An 11272-nucleotide genomic window follows, 5' to 3' on the forward strand; every position below is an offset into this window, starting at 1 on the left:
TAGTGCTCTCAGGTGCTACAGTCAAGATCCGAAGTGCCTCCTTTCATCATACAATGTAGACATTATGACATCTTCAAAAAATAGACTTGGCATGGTGTTTATAACAAGATTAATATACCTACATGAAATGCTCTTACATGTAAGACAGGTATTTAACTTCCTTTAGCATTTATTGACAATACAATCAACACCATTGAGAGAAATTACTGAACAGTTCAATTCACCTTTAAAAAAACACCTAAAGTACAGTTCAGTATTCTAGAGTTAGGTATGTGAAAGCATTAGAGATATTTTAGAGCATTCAGGATACATGGCCAGAACTGGGTGATATGACACATCACAAATGACCTTCCAAAGCAACACTTCAGGCCATCTTGAATGATACTTGAGATCTAAATTGCAGCCTTAAGTCTTAAACTGAATTTCACTTTTGGCATGTGGAGGGTAATCTAGGTTATATGGATTTCTTCTGTCATTAATACAGAGCCAAGGTAGCTCTGGCAGATGATTAGGAAAGTTTGTATAAGTGATGAGCTACCTGGAGTGTATTAAAATTAGCTCATTTCAGGCATATCCAATTTTCTTCTTTTCTATAGACACTTCCATGGCGTTATACAGTAGGCACTGCTGTTCATTTGGTTCCATATGCTGTTCCATAATCTGGCTACTTCTCTATTAGCAAAACCATTCCGTTCCAGGGATTGATGTCTGATCCTGAGTCCAAGTGGAAGGGCAAGGCATATGCCTAAACTACTCAGAACTACTTCCCTCTAAAACACTGGCAGAGCCTCATAGACACAAGACTGTATCTATTTTTGTCTCCTTTTTATTCCCTGTGCTTTTACTTAAGGCATACATTCCTTTAGAAGCTGAGATACTTGCATCATACAGACTGCAGAACTGGGATCTCTCAGTTCCTGAAACTGAGACATTAATATGTTAGAGCAGGTATTCCTGTGGATGCTCTTGTTATTCCTCTAAATATTCCTAGTTAAACGTGCTGGACCCGTATACTCCACTATAGATAAAAGACACTAGCTGCACAGTTGCCTGCATCTTTCTTTCCAGAGGGGAACACTTTCTGAAAGACCACTAAAGACGACTTATTCTGGCCCAGCTGGTGGTTAAAATGGTGCTAATCTAGTAATTGCTCTTTTAAAATACACTTGCTACAGGACTGTAGTCTAAATTTAGCATAGTGAATGCTTTTGTTCAAAGGCTGTGCTAGTCAACAATTTCCAGTGCTGGAAAATATTATAAAGATGGCTGGGAACAGCAGGCTGTTTTTTTCCAAGAGCATTAGAAACTACCAGCTATGAAATGAGACCAAGGCTCCTGGTTAGCATGGAAATGGAATAAGAACCACCTAGTCTCCAATGCAGATCTTGAATTAATTCTGGCTTCTGGTTGGAAACATAACTCATTTCCCTTTAATTTTGATGTTCTTGAAAGGTTTTTTGATTAAAACTGGGAGGTGGTGTGACAGAAGAATACCAAATTTGTGCTGCTTGTTTCTTGAGAACAAGAAAACTGGTTCCCGGTTGGAGGAAAGAAAAGACATTTTCTAATAGGAAAAGGTCTGAGAATTTGGTTGGAGAGAGGGGAAGAAGAAGAGACAAGAAGAGAAAGAGGGAGATAGAGAGAGATTAGTAAAAGGTGGAAGCTGAAAACAGAAAGCTGTAAGTGGAGAATAGATAGTTGTTGGGTTACTTCTTCAAGGGTTTGTCCCTGCTGAGCTCCTGTGCTGAATGAGTATATTCCACACTACAAAAGGATCATATTTGGGAAAGCAAGTAAAGGAAGATATACCCTCTGACTTAACCTCTCACAACAGATTGGCTGGGCTGCCATCACAAGTCAATTTTACTGCGGAGATAGGACAAGTTTGGAGACAGGATTGAGCATGGACTAGGGAGTTTAAAACAAAGTGTGGTTTCAGTGTTAAGGGGTTTTATGGTGTGTAAGAATGACTTAGAGAGCTTGGCTATACTGTTACGGTCACCCTTATTCAAAATCTAGCAGGCTAACATAGGTACAACAGCTGTTCTGTTTTCACTAGGTGACGGTAATTGAAGTGCTTTTGGTTTTGTTAATCAATGTTCTACAGAAATGAAGGTGACACTATTTCAGTGAAGGCTTATCAGATCCTACTCTGTGTAAATTACTATGGTTACCCATCTCAGAGATTTTAAGTAAAGTCTAATATTTGCATAGTTGCAGGCAAACACATTTAATGAATAGAAAAATAACAACAACAACAAACTTTTCAAAACAAACAAGCAAACAAACAAAACCACTTAAAACCCTGTATGCCAAGTGTTTCATTTTATTTTATTTTAGCCCTGACAAGAGTGAAGGAAAATATTTTATTTTAGGAACATGGTTTAGGAATAAATCTCTGCTCAAGACAGCTTAATTTCCATTGACACCTGAGGGATCTAAACACATTATTCATATTATACAGATGCTTAAGTGCTTCCCTGAATAGGACTGTGACACAGTGACCCAGCCCCAAAAGTGTATTAATGTATTATATGTAGTCTCTATAATATGCCAGTAAACCAGAAATAAAATGTCTGCTTGTGCCAAAAACATCTCATGATATGTAGCTTGCAGAATGGTACATTATAGGCTTACTACTGTAATTCATTTTTATCACTGCAATTCAGCTGATTTCCTGAGAGAAAAGGTAAATAGGGTAGGAGAATCATCACTCCACAATTCCTCTGTACCTAAAGATATTTATCCTCAAATAAACATAATAACATTTCTTTAGCAATCTGATAGACACCAAGCAGCTAAAAGAAAGGCCATGCTATTCCCAGGGCTCTCAAACAGTAGAGGAATAAAAGAACTCCTAAAATATGGTTTGAAACTTTGTCAACATTCAGCAGGAAATCCTCAAGTATAAATGAAAGGCAGAAGTACTCTACTAGAGAAGAATAAATTCATTCAGCAACTTCTCAATTCACTAGTTGAGAAATACCCTCCCATGTGATAGCTAGCATAACACATGTTAAGATTGTTTCCTTATTTTATTGATTTATTATGTAGGTATTTCCAATTTTATAATTAAGAACCTTACTCTTTTGATTAGCTGGAATATAAATTATCTTCATATTAAGTCCAGAATTCAAACTGATTAGATAAACCTAGGGGTACATGACACATGTTCAAGAAAAAAAAAATCCAAATAAATGAATGTTGCAAGTAAGTCTGTTGCAGGGTCCATAATTTGAGAGGAATTAAGGGATCAAAAGAGACAGGATGTTTCTTACTAAATTCCAATGCTCAGTTTAGAGTCTGAAAGCAATAAAAAATGCTCCTAGATGGTATTAGGCAATTCATGACTTCTAATCATGTTGTCTCAGGGGAATAATGCTTGGCCCTGTTTGAACAGGGCTGAAGCAGGAAGATTAGGATGGAAATAAAGGCAGACATTTGGAGCTGAAGAAATGATGATAGGTTGGTGAAGATGTCCAGGAGATTCATTCAACATGGTGAAGTTGATCCGGAGTAAAAGGAGGCAGCGGATGAAGGAGCTCAGAACATGGAAGAACTTTGGTTGGTGCATGAAAAAGCAGGAGTTTTGAACATCGGAATGCCACCTGGAAGCTGGGTGCCATGTGAGAGGATGGCACATGGAGCAGATATTATAACCTGCTCTCAGACCACTTCAAAAAGTGGTTCACCCTATTTCCAAATATTTCCTGTGATTGGGTGTCAGGATCAGTCCTGGGGAAAGGAACTCAGATCAGCCCCAGCTTCAGGATGGCTGGGGAGGGTGGTGGAAATGGGGAATTTCTGTTACTGATGCCTGATTCCCCAGAAGCCATGTGAATACTACCATGTATAGCTATAGTACTATGTATAGTCATACACTCAGAAACAAGAAATGCTGCAAATGAGAATTTGTAATTTTAAGTGTTGAAGAGGATTTAAACAACAGAGTTTAAATTATTCTGTTTAAATTGATTTCCATAGCTTATGAATTGAATCTTAATTTTGATGTAATGACTGAATTGTAATCTAACTGATGAAAGAGACACTATTTCCCATATTACTGCCAAATAATCAGTCAGTGCTCAGATAACATTAATACTTGCTACCCTTTCTAAAGGGTCCATAGCATATGTTTGTTCTAATTTGCCTGATATTTGAAGTAATTGATTTTATTAGAGGAGACAGATTGCATTTTATGTTTTTAGATGGGTCTGCAGGTGAACTTTCCAAGCCCTCTTATCCTCATTGAAGTTATGCCAAATATTCACAAATCAGGGAAGTGGGTTTAATCCCCACTTTACTTAATCTAGCCCCAAAGCCTTGACTTTGGTTATCATTTCCTTCTCTCAGAGGACTTACACAGGAGAAGAATGCTTCAAATTCTTGGGTAGGTACAGATATGAGATCATCATCCATCCCTCTTTTTAAAACCCATAAAAGAATAAAAAAAATTCCATACGTTCATTTAATTGAGCCTAAAGTCCAATGTATTCAAATATTTCCAACAAAAAACTTCTTGAGTAGAACCTGTCCTATCATTCAAACATGTTCAAATCCACAGTTTATATGCTCTACTTTCTCACAAAAGTCCTGGTAAGAAATATTAAAAAAATTAAAAATATATATAAAAAATACAAGGATTCTCAACAACAACACCACCTCTCTGGTTTTATTGCATTTTTAATATATCTGGGTACCCACCCAGCTACGGGTGTCTAAGACCACTATGTTGCTTCTTAAAGCAAGAGACATTTTTAATCCTAAAGGTTCTTTCAGCCACTAACATAATTTCTAATCAGTGTGAATAGTTTTGTCCTTTGTTACCTTGCTGTAAATTGTGGTAATTATTCTATTTACATTGGTGTGACATGGAGCAAAAATTTGAATACTGCAAGAGAAACGGGATGTGAATGCCTGTGATGTCTAATATTCAACACAACATTTGGAAGGTTGCCTAGAACAATGTATGAGTGAAGATGCCTTAAATAAATAACAAGGCACATGTTATGTCAGTGTATTTCTGTACAAATGCAGATTTGCTCTGTAAAGTATCCTCGCGGATAACTAGTGGATAACTAGCAATAGGACTAGAGGGAATGGCCTCAAGTTGTGCCAGGGGAGGTTTAGATTGGAAATTAGGTGTGGATTGGTCTATTCTCCCATGTGCTCAGTGATAGGACAAGGGGGAACGGGCTAAAGTTGCACCAGGAGAGGTTTAGATTGGATATTAGGAAGAACTTCTTTACCGAAAGGGTTGTTAGGCATTGGAATGGGCTGCCCAGGGAAGTGGTTGAGTCGCCATCCCTGGAGGTCTTTAAAAGACGTTTAGATGTAGAGCTTAGTGATATGGTTTAGTGGAGGACTTGCTAGTGTTAGGTCAGAGGTTGGACTAGATGATCTTGGAGGTCTCTTCCAACCTAGATGATTCTGTGATTCTTCTCAGAAAGAGTAGTCAGACATTGGAACGGATTGCCCAGGGAGGTGGTGCAGCCAGCATCCCTGGGGGTGTTTAGGGAAAGGTTGGACTTGGTGCTTAGGGATGTGGTTTTGGGGTGACATCGGTAGTAGGGTGATGGTTGGACAAGATGATCTTGGAGGTCTTTTCCAACCTTAATGGTTCTATGATTCTATTAGTCAGGCCATTTGTGTCTGAAAAGTAGGAGAAAATGAGGGAAGCTTCTTTCTCACTACTTTGGCGTTATTTTGTCTTCTTCCATAAGCAAGAATGAATATGAACTGTATAATAAACAGCTGGAAATCCAAACAGAGGATGTGGAAGGGTGGAGGAGTGGGGAAGAACACAATACCTATTTGCCTACAATACTTCTAAAGCAAGCTTCTTTTGGAATATGGTCCTTGGCACGTGATGTCCATGTTCAGGCAAGGACTGTGAGCTGTGTGATAAGAGACTTCCTCCAATCCGGCCCAGCCTTCTCTTCCAATCTGTCAGATACTATTTGTCCATTTCCCTGCATCATTGTGAGCCATTAATCACTTAAAACAAAGCTCATATAACCACCAGTAGAAAAGGTTAAAAGGGTCTTGATGTGCTCCAAGCACTTTAAAACCTCAGAGGAAAGGTTCAGTGACTGAACAATATTATCTTACAGGCTGCCCTCCTCTTCCCCCCCGCCCCCCTCCTTTATGTATGTAACTAGATGTGCTTTCACTGTAATGAGCAGAAGTGACCATTAAGGTCATTGATAATACTATGCATTTATAGAACCATTTAGAAATATTCCTATATATTCACAGCATATATATGGAGGAGTATTACAGTCCTTTATTTGGAGCAATGGTGAGGAAGTTAGATTTATGTAGCTAGGCTGTTTTAGCTTCTTCATGATTAGTAAAACCTTTGGATCTTCACTACTCAGGAATTTTAGGAAGGCTTTCACATTTCTAAATTAAAACTGTGGAGGATCAATGTAGCCAATATGGCTTCAAACTAACATATGATAGCCTAGCACACTGAGTAAATCCTCAAAGGGCAGCTGTTAAGATATTACAGCTACTCCACCACTGACACCCAAAACTACTCCCAATACATTCAGAAAGTAGTCATACATCTCTGTTTCAGGATAGGTACATACAGAAAGGAGGAGGGTTCACAAACAAGGCGTTTGAGTGGGGAAGCCTATGAAGCTTTTGTATGCATTGTGAATAGAGTATTTCAGACTCCAGCATGTCCATTTGGAACTTCTTCAAGAATGCAAAAACAGCCTTAAATGAAAAATTCAACATCCTGAAACACCTAAATCTTTCCTAACAGACATAGTGATAAGAGACAAAGCGCTTTTCTCCCTTAGTGAAAGCTGAAGTCTTAGTCCATCAAAATAATTCTAAAAGTTTTTTAAAAAATATTTTTTAATTTTTATTATTATGCATTGTGATGAAGTATATTTGTCATGGGTAGTTTGAAAAGTGCTTATCTTTCGCCCTGCATTCACCATAAGATTTTTACCTAGCAAAGGCCCAGTAAAACATTGGAAAGTAGAACTTCACTCATTAAAACTGGAGCATAGAACAAGCTAATACCTGAGCAGTGAGCTAACAAGTGACCCATTACAGTGGTCACTTAAATGTCTGTGATTAAAAAAAAAAAGTAATGCCTCTTCAGGTACTACCAGCGGTAGGTTAGTAGCTTGAACACTGTTGCAAGAATAACATGTTACAGAAGTTAATGAAAAAAATCAGAACAATCCACCTGCAATCCATTTAATTGTTACAGAAGGATTTTTCCTTTTCTGCAGTTGGAGTCTATCATTATCTAAATGGCCTATACAATATTATTGCCATCATTACTCTTTAAAGAAAGAATAGCCTGTTTTGGTATGTTCTGATGGTAAGACTTCTGCAGCAAACTTTTACAGTTCTGTGTTTATCTCTACACATAGACTTTTATTTTAAAAAATTAAGTATTGGGAACCTGGTCTCTAACAGTAGACTATTGCCTCCATACATAAACTCAAAGATAAAGATATTTACCCAAAACCTCACCAACAGCAAAATCAGTACATTAATATTCTATACCATGAGCAAAGAATGTGTTCTGTAAGACTATCAAACATAGTGGTGGTTGTTTAGATTTGAGCAAATCTGAATACTGGATTGGATGCAGTGCTGGATTGGCCTTGGCTGGCTGCCAGGTGCTCACTCCTCAACAGGATGGGGAGAAAATAAGGTGGAAAAGCCCATAGGCTGAGGTAAGGACAGCAAAATTACTCAACGATTACTGTCACAGGCAAGACACTCAACTTGGGAAACATCAATTTATTACTAATTAATATCACCATAGGTGAGTCAGAAACAAAAGCAAACTAAAAACATCTCTTGCTGTTCCTTCTTCCGTGGATCCTTTCCACAGTGTCCAGTGCTTCAGAAATGGACTCCTCCAGTAGGTGGGCTCTTGGCAGGAACACAACACACCAGTTCCTGATAAGAACCTTCTGCTGTATTGGCTCTCCAGGGGCTGCAGATTCCATCAGGTTATATATATCTGTTCTGGTGTGAGGTCTTTCATGGTCTACAGTGCTGATATCTGCTCCAACATGGTACACCGTGAGTTGCAGAGGGACTACCTGCTTCAGAGTCTTTCTCAAGGGCTGCAAGGGTTTCCTTGCTCAGGTGGCTGGAATACCTCTTCTCCCTCCTTCTACACTGATTCTTGGTTGACTGCAGGGTTGTTTCTGTCATATTTTCCTCACTACTCTGTCACAGTTGATGCTCAGCACTTTCTACCCTTCTTAAAATATTTTAATCACATAGGCTCCACCAGCTTAGGCTCAGCTTTGGCCAGTGGTGGGTCTGTTTTGGAGACATCTGGAACCGGCTGTATCCAACATGTAGTCAGCACCTGATCTCCGCTCTCTGAGGCCATCCCTGCAACCCTCCTACTGCCAGTAGCATGTCATGTAAACCCAATACAGAGGTAAAAGGATTTACCTTTATCATCTGGGTATTTTATCATCGGGGTAGAAACAACCCCGAACACCCTGAGCAGGGATCAGTGACTGTGATCTCATAGACATAGTGTAATTCTGTAGATGCTACACTCTAGACTCACCCTGTGCAGTGATATGTCCAGAAGATAATTCAAACCCCCCATTAAGATATCATCCATAAACTAGCTGCAGTCCATTAAATAAAAATTGTGTTTAGTCTGACTGTTCCTAATGCAGACATCAGAATACCAACAGTAGTCTGTATGAATATAATGCCATTCATTAGCATTCCTATAACTTGAATAGCCTCAAAATCACAGAAGAGCTGAGGCTGGAAGGGACCTCTGGAGGGCATCTGGTGCAACCCCTCTGCTCAAGAAGGGCCACCCAGAGCAGGCAGCCCAGGACTATGTCCTGTTGACTTTTGAAGATCTTCAAGCAGGGAGACTCCACAACCTCCCTGGGAAACCTGTGCCAGTGCTCTATCAGCTGCACAGTAATGAAGTGCTTCCTCATGTTTAGGCAGAACCTTTTGTGTTCCAGTTTGTGCCACTGTCTCCTGTCTTGGTACAGGGCACCAAGGAAAATTGACTTTGGAGAAAAAAAAACAAAACAAAACGTTGACCAGGCACCTGGCTCCACACTCTTTGCGCCCTCCCTTCAGGTATTTGTAGGACATGGATAATATTCCCCCTTGGCCTGCTCTTCTCTAAGCTAGAGTCCCAGCTCTCTCAGCCTTTCCTGAGAAGTGAAGTACTCCAGTCCTTTAATCAGCTTTGTGGCCCTTCATTGGATTTTCTCCAGTAGCTCCATGTTTCTAGTACCGAGGAGCCAAAAGTGGGACATGGTACTCCAGATGTGGCCTCACCAGTACTGAATAGAGAAGAAGGATCACCTCTCTTGACCTGCTGGTAATATTTTGCCTAATGCTGTTTAGGATACCACTAGCTTTCTTTACAGAAAAGGCACTTTAACTCATGTTCAAATTCATGCCCACCAGGATCCCAGGTCGTCTTCTGCAAAGCTGCTTTCCAGCTGGGTGACCTCTATCTATTGGTGCCTGGGGTTGTACATCCCCAGATGAAGGACTTCACACTTCACCTTGTTGAACTTCATGAGGTTCTCATCAGCCCGTTTCTCCAGCCTGTTCAGGTCCTTCTGGATGGTAGCACAATCCTCTGGTGTATCAACCACTCCTCCAAGTTTTGTGTCATGAGGAAGTGTGCTGAGGGTGCACTCTGCCCTATCATCCAGACCAGGAATGAAGATGTTAATCAGAACTGGGATGGAATGGATCTGAAGCACCTGCTGGTGCTCCATCTGGGAATAAAGCACCTGCTTTTCTTCGACCCTCAGCAACCCCACAACAGAAGGGTCCTCCAAGAGACTGGGCAAGGTAGACAACTGTTTAATATCCTCTGTCTCTAAGGCAGCTTTGCCAAAAGCCCAGCAGAATCCTTTTAGGTCCTTGAAATATCCTCTTCTGAGATAGTCTATTTCAAGGATGCACGGAGCATCCGGACCAGTCACAATATGGTGCTTTTGCCACTCATTCCCAGTTAGACTCACCTCAGCCTCCACTACAGTTAACTGCTGGGATCCCCCAGTCACCCCGTAAATACAGATGGGTTCTGGCCCTTTATAGCTTGATGCCAGTACAGTACACTGTGCACCAGCAACTACTAAAGCCTTATACTTACATGCATCTGGTGTGCCAGGCCATTGAATACACACAGTCCAATAAACTCAATTGTCCCTTTCCTCCCCCTGGCTGGAGGCAGGGCCCCTGTAATTGGGGTCAGAAGCTTCATTCCTGTGTCTGGAGGACTGCCTGCTGGAAGTTGGAGCAGCAAATTTCTCAGAGAACCTCTTTTCTCCAATTGTTTTTCCTTGCACTCACATACATGTGCCTCTAGGGTCAAGGTAGATTTTCCATCCCATTTTCTCATGTCCTCTCCATGGTCACATAGGAAAAACCACAGGGCGTTTACTCACTATATCATCTTCCTTACACAGAAGTACACTTACCCCAATAGCTGAGACACTGGTTTGTACAGGTGGGGAGGAAGATAAAGTCTCTTTTAGTTGGTAGACCTCTTCAGAAAGCTTCTCCACAGAAGAGACACAGGCATGTAGGGAATAGGAGAGACTTTCTTTGTACTGCCAGAGTTGTTTAGCTGATTCATACAGTGTGGGTTCCTCATCTTTCTACTTACCACAAGGCAAAATTTGAATTCACATTAAGGCACCTTTTTCACACAGCTTGTTGTTGAATCCTAACAGATACTTAAGAACATTCTTCAAAGTCAGGCTTATCTGCATGCACTTGAGCTTCTGAGATTTTTTTTTTTTTAAGGGCTGGGAAGGGAGCTTAGAATCAACATAAGTAATTTCACTGAAAACAGACAAGGTGAAGGAAGTACTCCAACTCCACAACATTAAACAGCTGTAGAACCCAGGAACACTTACCTGCCGGCTTCTTACCTGCCAGCTTCTGAACCTAAGTCACTTCCAACAAGCTCGCAGTTTATAAAGTGAAGTAGTACCACCAGACTTTTACTGTACTGAGAAGGCACCACCAACGTAACTAGCTCATAGAGTTTTCAAAACCATTTCACAGAGATAGCAGAAACCATGAAGAAAAAGCAGCCTCCTAGGGAACACTGCCCATTTCACCATGATAGAAAATCATCCTAGATAACCTGACCCTCAAACTCAGCTAGGAAGCCTCCCCTTACTCCTCATGCTTCCTATAAAGCAAAGGTCAAATGACCCACACCTGGCAGATTTCACTTAACAAGGTTGGAGCCAAGAGACCTTGTGGA

This window comes from Cygnus olor, chromosome 1 (assembly GCF_009769625.2).
Source record: "Cygnus olor isolate bCygOlo1 chromosome 1, bCygOlo1.pri.v2, whole genome shotgun sequence".
Taxonomy (NCBI): domain Eukaryota; kingdom Metazoa; phylum Chordata; class Aves; order Anseriformes; family Anatidae; genus Cygnus; species Cygnus olor.